This window comes from Chiloscyllium plagiosum, unplaced genomic scaffold (assembly GCF_037043375.1).
Source record: "Chiloscyllium plagiosum isolate Xiang-an unplaced genomic scaffold, Cpla_swu_hap1 HiC_scaffold_4, whole genome shotgun sequence".
NCBI classification, from domain to species: Eukaryota; Metazoa; Chordata; class Chondrichthyes; order Orectolobiformes; family Hemiscylliidae; genus Chiloscyllium; species Chiloscyllium plagiosum.
This window is the reverse complement of record NW_028270142.1, coordinates 42,767,098-42,777,949: the sequence shown is the minus strand read 5'-3', so window position 1 is coordinate 42,777,949 and position 10,852 is coordinate 42,767,098.

The window sequence follows — 10,852 nt, the reverse complement described above, 5'->3', positions numbered from 1 at the left end:
CACTCCATGAACACCCTGAGGCATTTCTGAGAAATTTGATAAATTGCTGTGTCACTGAGGATCTTTTTATGTCTTAGTCGAAGATTGTGGTAACCAATTGCTGCTCAGTTCCCTCTTCCAAAGAATTCACAGCAAGAATCACATTCTATTGATACTTTGATCGGTGTCTGTAATTGGCTGTCTGTAGACACTTCTAGCACCAGTTCAACAATCAGAACTCTGCATTAAACTTCAGAAGGATTTCAGTAATGTACATCACCTCTGTTTAGAGTGAAAGATGAAGATAAAACATCTGATATCCTCAGTAACAGAATAGCACTCCTATTGCTGGAAGCTAACCTATGGTCATTGAACATTGCTTTCTGCTTTCTTTCAGTCTGATGGACTGATTGGACATTGCCTTGGCCATGGCAACAACAGGACTGCAATGAGAAACATAGGCAAAAAGTATGTTCTGTAGATTGTAAGCCAGTTATTAAATGTAATGAAAGGATTCATGCATCTGTGTGCTGCAGAGATACATGTTATGGACCAGGCCAGACCCCTCAAAACATTTCAAGGAGATAGTCCCAGACCCTAACTTTTCTAGTTGTTTTAAGCAAGTATAAAGTAGATATTCTAAGAGTAATGCAGTTGTCCCAGTTCTAAACAAAACAGAATTTATTTATAGGTTACTGAATGAAACACAAACAAAAGAGAACTGAATTTAGAATAACTTAATCTATCTAAAAAAAAAAATCAACTCTTATCGCAACTGAATGATGCTGTTCCAAATATCTGCAACATCCCATAACACCCTTAGAGTCATAGAGATGTACAGCATGGAAACAGACCCTTCGGTCTAACCCGTCCATGCCAACCAGATATCCCAACCCAATCTAGTCCCACCTGCCAGCACCCGGCCCATATCCCTCCAAACCCTTCCTATTCATATATCCATCCAAATGCCTCTTAAATGTTGCAGTTATACCAGCCTCCACCACATCCTCTGGCACCTCATTTCATACACGTACCACCCTCTGCGTGAAAACGTTGACCCTTAGGTCTCTTTTATCTTTCCCCTCTCACCCTAAACCTATGCCCTCTAGTTCTGGACTCCCCGACCTCAGGGAAAAGACTTTGTCTATTTATCCTATCCATGCCCCTCATAATTTTGTAAACATCGATAAGGTCACCCCTCAGCCTCTGACGCTCTAGGGAAAACAGCCCCAGCTTGTTCAGCCTCTCCCTGTAGCTCAGATCCTCCAACCTTGGCAGCATCCTTGTAAATCTTTTCTGAACCCTTTCAAGTTTCACAACATCTTTCCGATAGGAAGAAGACCAGAATTGCACACAATATTCCAACAGTGGCCTAACCAATGTCCTGTACAGCCGTAACATGACCTCCCAACTCCTGTACTCAATACTCTGACCAGTACAGGAAAGCATACCAAATGCTGCCTTCACTATCCTATCTACCTGCTACTCCACTTTCAAGGAGCTATGAACCTGCACTCCAACGTCTCTTTGTTCAGCAACACTATCTAGGGCCTTACCATTAAGTGTATAAGTCCTGCTAAAATTTGCTTTCCCAAAATGCAGCATCTCACATTTATCTGAATTAAACTCCATCTGCCTCTTCTCAGCCCATTGGCCCATCTGGTCCAGATCCTGTTGTAAACTGAGGTAACCCTCTTTGCTGTCCACTACACCTCCAATTTTGGTGTCATCTGGAAACTTACTAACTGTACCTCTTATGCTCGCATCCAAATCATTTATGTAAATGACAAAACGTAGAGGGCCCAGCACCGATCCTTTTGGCACTCCACTGGTCACAGGCCTCCAGTCTGAAAAATAACCCTCCAACACCACCCTCTGTCTTCTACCTTTGAGCCAGTTCTGTATCCAAATGGCTAGATCTCCCTGCATTCCATGAGATCTAACCTTGCTAATCAGTCTCCAATGGGGAACCTTGTCGAACGCCTTACTGAAGTTCATGTAGATCACATCTACTGCTCTACCCTTATCAATCCTCTTTGTCACTTCTTCAAAAAACTCAACCAAGTTTGTGAGACATGATTTCCCATGCACAAAGCCATGTTGACTATCCCTAATCAGTCCTTGCCTTTCCAAATACATGTACATCCTGTCCCTCAGGATTCCCTCCAACAACTTGCCCACCACTGAGGTCAGGCTCAACGATCTATATTTCCCTGGCTTGTCTTTACCACCCTTCTTAAACAGTGGCACCACGTTTGCCAACCTCCAGTCTTCTGGCACCTCACCTCTAACTATCGATGATACAAATATCTCAGCAAGAGGCCCAGCAATCACTTCTCTAGCTTCCCACACAGTTCTCGGGTACACCTGATCAGGTCCTGGGAATTTATCCACCTTTAACCGTTTCAAGACATCCAGCACTTCCTCCTCTGTAATCTGGACATTTTGCAAAATGTCATCATCTATTCCCTACAGTCTATATCTTCCATATCCTCTTCCACAGTTAATACTGATGCAAAATATTCATTTAGTATCTCCCCCATTTTCTGTGGCTCTACACAAAGGCCACCTTGCTGATCTTTGAGGGGCCCTATTCTTTCCCTAGTTACCCTTTTGTCCTTAATATATTTGTAAAAACCCTTTGGATTCTCCTTAATTCTATTTGCCAAAGCTATCTCATGTCCCCGTTTTGCCCTCCTGATTTCCCTCTTAAGTACACTCCTACTTTCTTTATACTCTTCTAAGGATTCACTCCATCTATCCTGTCTATACCTGACATATGCTTCCTTCTTTTTCTTAACCAAACCCTCAATTTCTTTAGTCATCCAGCATTCCCTATACCTACCAGCGTTCCCTTTCACCCTGACAGGAATATACTTTCTCTGGATTCTTGTTATCTCATTTCTGAAGGCTTCCCATTTTCCAGCCGTCCCTTTACCTGCGAACATCTGCCCCCAATCAGCTTTCAAAAGTTCTTGCCTAATACCATCAAAATTGGCCTTTCGCCAATTTAGAACTTCAACTTTTAGATCTGGTCTATCCTTTTCCATCATTATTTTAAAATGAATAGAATTATGGTCGCTGGCCCCAAAGTGCTCCCCCACTGACACCTCAGTCACCTGCCCTGCCTTATTTCCCAAGAGTAGGTCAAGTTTTGCACCTTCTCTAGTCTTGTACACACTTAAGAAATTCCTCTCCATCTAAACCTTTAACACTATGGTAGTCCCAGTCGATGTTTGGAAAGTTAAAATCCCCTACCATAACTACCCTATTATTCTTACAGATAGCTGAGATCTCCTTACAAGTTTGTTTCTCAATTTCCCTCTGACTATTGGGGGGGGTCTACAATACAATCCCAATAAGGTGATCATCCTTATGAGGGCGGCACGGTGGCACAGTGGTTAGTCCTGCTGCCTCACAGCGCCAGAGACCCGGGTTCAATTCCCGCCTCAGGCGACTGACTGTGTGGAGTTTGCACGTTCTCCCCGTGTCTGCTCGGGTTTCCTCCCACAGTCCAAAAATGTGCAGGTCAGGTGAATTGGCTGTGCTAAATTGTCCATAGTGTTAGGTAAGGGGTACATGTAGGGGTATGGGTGGGTTGCGCTTCGGCGGGGCGGTGTGGACTTGTTGGGCCGAAGGGCCTATTTCCACACTAAGTAATCTAAGTAATCCCTTTCTTGGCAAAATGGTAAATTCAACCATGTGTTCTTACAGGAGAGAGATTGCAGAGGGACAGAGAAAGAGAGGTTCGGCATGGAGCTGTTTCTTTGGGTTCAGCAGCTTCTCTGGGTTCCCAGCTAAAACCTTGACCAGCAACTTCAAATAGACTGCTTGCTAAAACCAAACCAGAAAAAAACCCTGAAATGGGAGAACTGGCCACTTGCTTTTCATTGTACAAGTGTTTTTTAAAAAGCACTTAAAAGCTTTTTCAAGTAGATATTTCAAGACATATCGGAACCTCTGCTTTTACGACCCCTCTGAAAAAAAACCAAAGCGGCATTGTGGCTCAGTGGTTAGCACTGCTGCCTCACAGCGCCAGGGTCCCGGGTTCAATTCCCGTCTCGGGCAACTGTCTGTGTGGAGTTTTCACATTCTCCCCATGTCTGCGTGGGTTTCCTCCAGGTGCTCCAGTTTCCTCCCACCGTCCAGAGATGTACAGGTTAGGTAAATTGGCCATGCTAAATTGCCCGTAATGTTAGGTGTATTAATCAGGGGAATGGGTCTGGTGGGTTGCTCTTCAGAGGGTCAGTGTGGACTGGTTGGGCCAAAGGGCCTGTTTCCACACTGTAGGTAATTAATCTAATCTAATTAGAATAACCTTGTTAAAGGAGCAGCATCGTCACACACAGGCAAAAGGTTAATCCTATAGATTGCAGGCTAATTGCTAAATTTAACAAGTTTTCACAGTATAATATTGTGTTGGCCTGCACAATAGGTAAAGCATTTTAAAACACAGGGATACCATCTTAGGGTTTGATCTTTTAGGACTGAGATGGTAAGAAATTGTTTAATTCAAAGGATACTAGTTCTCTTTAATTCCCCATCTCAGAAAGCTGTGGATGTTCCATCAGAAAATGTATTTAGAGCTGAATGGTTAGATTTTTGGTCTGTCAGGGAATCAAGGGATATGAGGTGCAGGTATGAAAATGAAGTTGAAGCCCAAGATCAATTATGATTGTAATGAATGGCAGAGCTGGCTCAACAGACCGTATGATTAACTCCTGCTCCTCCTTTATTCTTTATCAAAGGTGCCCCTGGCAAGGCCAGCACTTATTGCCATCCTCAATTCTCCTTGATTTGCTAGACTATTTCAAACAGCACTTGAGAATCAACAATTTGTTGTAGTTTTGCAATCAAATGCAGGCCATACTGGGTGAAGAAAAGAGATTTCCTCCCTTAAATGTGTGTGTCTTTGTAGGATAGAAGGTCAGCCTAATGGATTTCTACAATATTTAGTAGTTCTGTGGTTACCATAGCTGAAGTTAGCTTTATATTTCACCAGCTGCTGTAGTTGGATTTGAACTCATGTCTAGGACATTAACCTGATCCTCTGGAATACGAGTCATGACATTACAACTGTGCCATAATCTCTCTCTAATTCTTGTGTAAGTCTCTTAGCAATATTTTGAATGATTTTTTTTTTTACCTTGTATGCTCACGGTTTCATAGAGGGGTCAATTCCCAAATATGAGAATTAAACTTACAGAGCAGAAACTCTGTTCTAATGCAGAACCATTGTGGCTAGATATGCTCTGCTAATTGTTTTAGACACATCCTCTGTTAAGAATCAACAGATTCAATTCCTTATTCAATCAATTCCTAGTGAACTGCTCAGGATCTAGCTTTCATTTTGAAATGCTTGCTTCCTGTTGCAACTAGAGGTTGCAGCATTAATATTTTACATTACTTCACTCTTCCTTTTTTAAAAGTTGAGTGCAATTTTGTTTCATGTTTCTAAAGCCTGGGTTAAGGATTGAGAGCAAATTAGATGTTGACAGAGATTGCTGCATTGGAATCAAAATTGGCCTCAACTCTCATTTAAATGTGATGTGATCTGTGGGAGACTGCTATACATCCTCTGTTAAGTCTATATTTGCTCTCTCTATCCTTTCTGTCAAAATACATCACTTCACCCTTCAGAATAAATTCCGTCTATCAGTTGCCTGCCTACTCTGTTTACTTTTTTTTTATTCATTCACAGAATGTAGGCATTACTGGTTAAACTATCATTTGTTGCCTATCCCTAAGTGTCTTGAGAAGGTAACGGTGAACTGCTATCTTCCTTTGGATTAGATATGACTCCAAACAGTGGAGACAGTTTTTTCTTGATTCCCATTGACTCTAGTATTGCTCAGGTTCCTTGATGCCATATATTGTCAAATACTGTTTTGATGACAATGGTAGTCATTCTCAACTATTTTACAGTATATTGGCATCATTGCTCACTTTTTATCACATCTGCAATTCTTGAAAGGTTTGATTCCAATGTCTCAAAGTTTTGTCCTATTGCCAGTGTGAGTTTTCTTTTACCTATTGGGTTATTTATATATTTTTATGCTTTGATTTTTCAGAACCCTTCAAGTCATTCCTTGTTGCTAATGATTTTTATTTGTGCCATTGTGAAATGGGAATGTCAATCTGTGCTGCTAAATTCATTAGTATGGAATGCTTGCTTATACACCAGTCATTGAATGTAACCAAGCAAGTGTAGCAATCAGTTAGGAAGACAAATGGTATGTTGGCCTTCATTGTAAGAAGGTTTGAATACAGTAACAAGGAAGTCATACTGCAGCTGTATAGGACCTTTATGAGACTCCACCTTGAGTATTACGAACAGTTTTGGTCTTACCTAAGAAAACAAATATTTGCCACTAGATAAGACTACGATGGCTGTTTTTTCATATAAGAACTTGGGTTGACTGGGGCTGTTTAGAAGAATGAGAGGGGATCTCATTGAAATGTATAACCCTGTCATAACTGGACAAAACTGTTACAACCTGTTCTGTAGTGGTTAAACTTTTGATTGTACCTTTCACACCCATAACCTCTACCTGCTAAAAGTACAATAGTAGTAGATGTAGGGGAGCACCTCTCCAAGCCACACATCACCTTGGCTTGGAATTGTGTTGCTGTTCTGTCACTGTTGTTGAGTCAAAACCCTGGCATTCCCTAATGGCCCTGTGAGTGTACCCAGATCACTTGGACTGCAGCTGTTTAAGATGATGGTTCATCAGCAATTTCTTGAGGGCAGTTAGGGATATGTAATAAAAATGTTGTAACCATGGTTCCATGAAAGAATACATTTTAAAACTACCCTGAGGAATTCTGCAGCAATTTCTTATGAAATGAAATGATTGGCCTCCAACAAGCACACCCAACATCTCGGAACCTAAACTAGGTATGATCCAATCAATGGAGAGTTTTATTCCTGATCCCCATTGACACCACCATTGCTATGCCTTTTTGATGCCACACTCAGATAAGTAGTGCCTTGTTGTCAAGGGCAATCTCTTGTATCTCATCTGTTGAATTCAACACTTAGTCCATTTTTAGGCCGAGACTGTTATGAGGATTAAAGCCAAGTGGCCCTGACAGAACCCAAACTGTGCATCAATTAGGCAAGTTGAGAGTATTCTCCACTATTGTGACTTGTGCTTTGTGAATGGTGGACTGGTTTCATACAGTCAGGAGGTGAGTTAATTAGGATTTCCCTGACTCTGGCCAGCTCTTATAACCATAGTATCCATATGCCTCATTCTGTTAAGTTTCTGGTCAATGGTAACCCTAGGATTGTGATAATGGGGGATGCAGCAAGCAATAATGGTAAAGTGATTAGCTGTTATTTACAGTTTAATGATTTGATTCCCCATGTCCACCTAAGGTCATTCTACTTATTGCCTCGGGCTAACAACAAAAGGACAGTAACTCATTATTCTATATGCCATCACCTTGAATAATACGCATTATTTTATCAAGTATAATTACTGCCAGCCCTGGAAAGGCAAAGACCAAGGCATGTACAAATCTGGAAAGAACTACTCTAATCCTTCAGCTCAGTCAAATCCAGAAATTATTCTGCACTTCCCTCCCAGTCACTTGCCCTGCCAAATATTATTACCATTTCCTCTTGGATTTGTTCAGTTCTCTGCACAGTCCATTATCACCATGTATGCAAAATAATTAAATATGAACTGTATAGCTGTAGTAGGAGGGTCTGCACCAGAGAGGTGATTTGCAAAAGAGGCAGCGTGGAGATGAGGAAAAATTCTTTCATGCAGCAGTTGTGATCTGAAAATATACTGTTTCAAAGGCTGGCAGAAGCTGATTCAGTACCAACTTTCAATAAGGCATTGGATAGGTACTGCATAAAAGAAAAAGGGAATGAATAGGAATGACATTATCTGTATCATTTTTCAAAGAGCTGGCACTATATGATGGGTCAAATGGCCTCTGTCAAATTGCTGTATCAATCTATGTTCAGCTTGCATCTGGGTTAATTTGTAGATGAATTGGCAACATGAAACATATTGAATGAAAATTTCCTCAGAAATATATGCAATAACCCACATTTTTTGCAAATTACAATTTATTTTACTCTCATAGGGCTCAGATGAAGACTGTAACATTATTAAACTGACCTTCAATACTTAAGTAAGACTTCTCTGATTCTTTTCTAGTTGACAAAGTGAGCAATTAGTCTTATCAATCAGTTGCCTTCCATACCTTGTGGATCAGGAGCCTCTCCCCATAGTGCATTGCAGTTCCTTCTACACAGCCATTGAGGACATAAACATGTCTTCGGCTCAGTCCAGCCCTGAGGGGAAGGCCTGAGGCAGACCACAACTTAACCTCGTGCTCCAATTGGATGGGTAAACTGTAATGTGTGTATCATGGTGGTAGTGTGAGGGGGCATCAAGTAGCATAATGTGCGGCTCAGATGCCCAAGTGTTGAGTCAGGATGTGGGAGGTGGGAATAGTTGCACAGTCTATTTTCACAGCAAAATTACTGAATTTTAAAACCACTTTTTTTTTGGCATTCACAGTGACTGCACCAGGATATCAAACACACATCTGACCTCTTCCCTTCTCCTTGGCAATATATTTTGTAGAAGACTCCTTTTACAGAATTCCATAATATTACAGAAGTCATGCAGTGTCAGAAAGTGTGGTGCTGGAAAAACACAGCTGGTCAGACAGCATTCGAGGACCAGGGGCTTCGAAGTTTCAAGAATAAGCTCTTTATCAGATTATGCTTGAAACGTCGACTCTCCTGCTCCTCGGATGTTGCCTGACCGGTGGTGCTTTTCCAGCACCACACATTTTGACTCTGATTTCCAGCATTTGCAGTACTCCAAGAGGTCATGCAGTTCAGAGGTTAGCCATTTGGGGTAACTAGTCTATATTGGCCTTTAAGCAGCACCTGAACCTCCCCATATCTTTCCTCATCTAATATCATCACTGTTATGCAAGGCAATGGCTGTGAAGGGATTAGTATTCATGTTGCATTGAACTCCACCCAGTGTAATGATGTCACTCAGACAATGTAATGACTTCCATATTAGCTGTCACAGGGAGCAGGCATGTTCTGTACAACCCTTGAGATTCCTTAGAAACTATTTGTGACTAGCAACATAAGTTATTGCTATTGTGCAGTAAATCATCTATCATCTAGTTAACTAAGACAATTGCCTCTTCTACTTGAACTGATACTTAGTGCAAATGAAGGAAGATTAGTGAAAGCAAACTGCCTCAAACAATGTTTACCTTGTGCCATATACAGGTGCCAGCCGTGGCATTGTGGGAAATATCACCAACATTGCCATTGGTCACCATTTATTCCCTCTTCCACCGTACGCCTGGCCAGCTTCTCCTCAAATGCATTTGTACAATTTATTTCAACCATTGTCTGTGATAACAGGTTCCACATTCTCATCTAGCTCTGGATAAGATAGTTTCTTCTGAATTCCATATTAGATTCTTAATGACTGTCTTAGTAATGATGTGGAGGTGATGGTGATGGACTGAGGTGGACAAAGCTAAAAATCACACAATAGTGTGATTTTTAACTAGTTAACTGATGAAGGAGCATGGCTCTGAATGCTTGTATTTTCAAATAAACCCGTTGGACTATAACCTGGTGTTGTGTGATTTGTAGCTTTATTATAGTAATGACCTTTGGTTATGTCCTTCCTGACAACGGAAACATTCTTTCCATATCAACTCTAACAAAACCTTGTGTAAGTTTAAAGAACCACTGTCAGATCAGCCCTTTCTCAGAGAATTTAGGTGATCCAGAGCCTGTCTCATGCACCACAAGAATTTGCCAGTGAGTCTGACACCTGCTCAGGAGGTTTGGTGCGTACTGGCCCTACCTCTGAATGAGAAACTCCAGGTTTGAGTCCTTCTCATAGGGACATGAAGCTAGCCAGAATCTTACACATGTTCCACCATTGAACTTGATCATGGGAGATCGCTATCTTAACTCCATTTACCCACCATGGCTAGCAGGTTGAGTATCAATCTAAAATCATTCCATCACCAACCAATGGCAGATCATAAGAGCAGAAAAGATTCCTGGTCAGTCATGTGCTGGAAAGAATGTTGGAGTCCCCTTCCTTGCTATTCAAACTACAATATGCATGTAAAGGTGCATGTTGCCACAGCAACCCAGCCACCCTGAGTGAATTGTGACCAAGCAACATTGGATGTGAGTTCTATTGTTAAATTGATATGTCTTAACTCCAAAAACAGCAATGCAAAGCAGGTCAATTTCTATCGTAATATGTGCCTATTATGGTATAGCCGCCAGAATAATTGACAGTACTTTAGATTAGAGCTCTGTACAAAATTATGATTGCCTCTGAGCACCTGAAATGTATTTTTCTTTGACCATTCTCCCAAGAGACTGTAAAACAATGGCATATTACCGCTTAAAAGGACATTCATTTCTGAGTCAAGAAAAATCACAGGATGATTAAAATTTTGTAATCTTTGAATTTTCACAGTGGTGCAGTATTAGACATGGAGCAGGAGGAAGCCTTTTGCCCCTTAACCCTGTTTTGCAATTCTATAGTATCATGGCTGATGTGATTTTAACTCCAAATTAACATTTCTGCCTACCATTGATGACCTTTCACCCCCTTGCTTATAAAGAACATACCCAACTCTGCCTTAAAAATATTCAAGGATTCTGCTTTCACCACTTTTCCAGGAAGAACATTCCAAAGATTTACAATTGTCTGAGGCATGGTCATAGAGATATACAGCATGGAAACAGACCCTTCGGTCCAACTTGTCCATGCCGACCAGATATCCTAAATTAATCTAGTCCCATTTGCCAGCACTTGGCCCACATCCCTCTAAACCCCTCCTA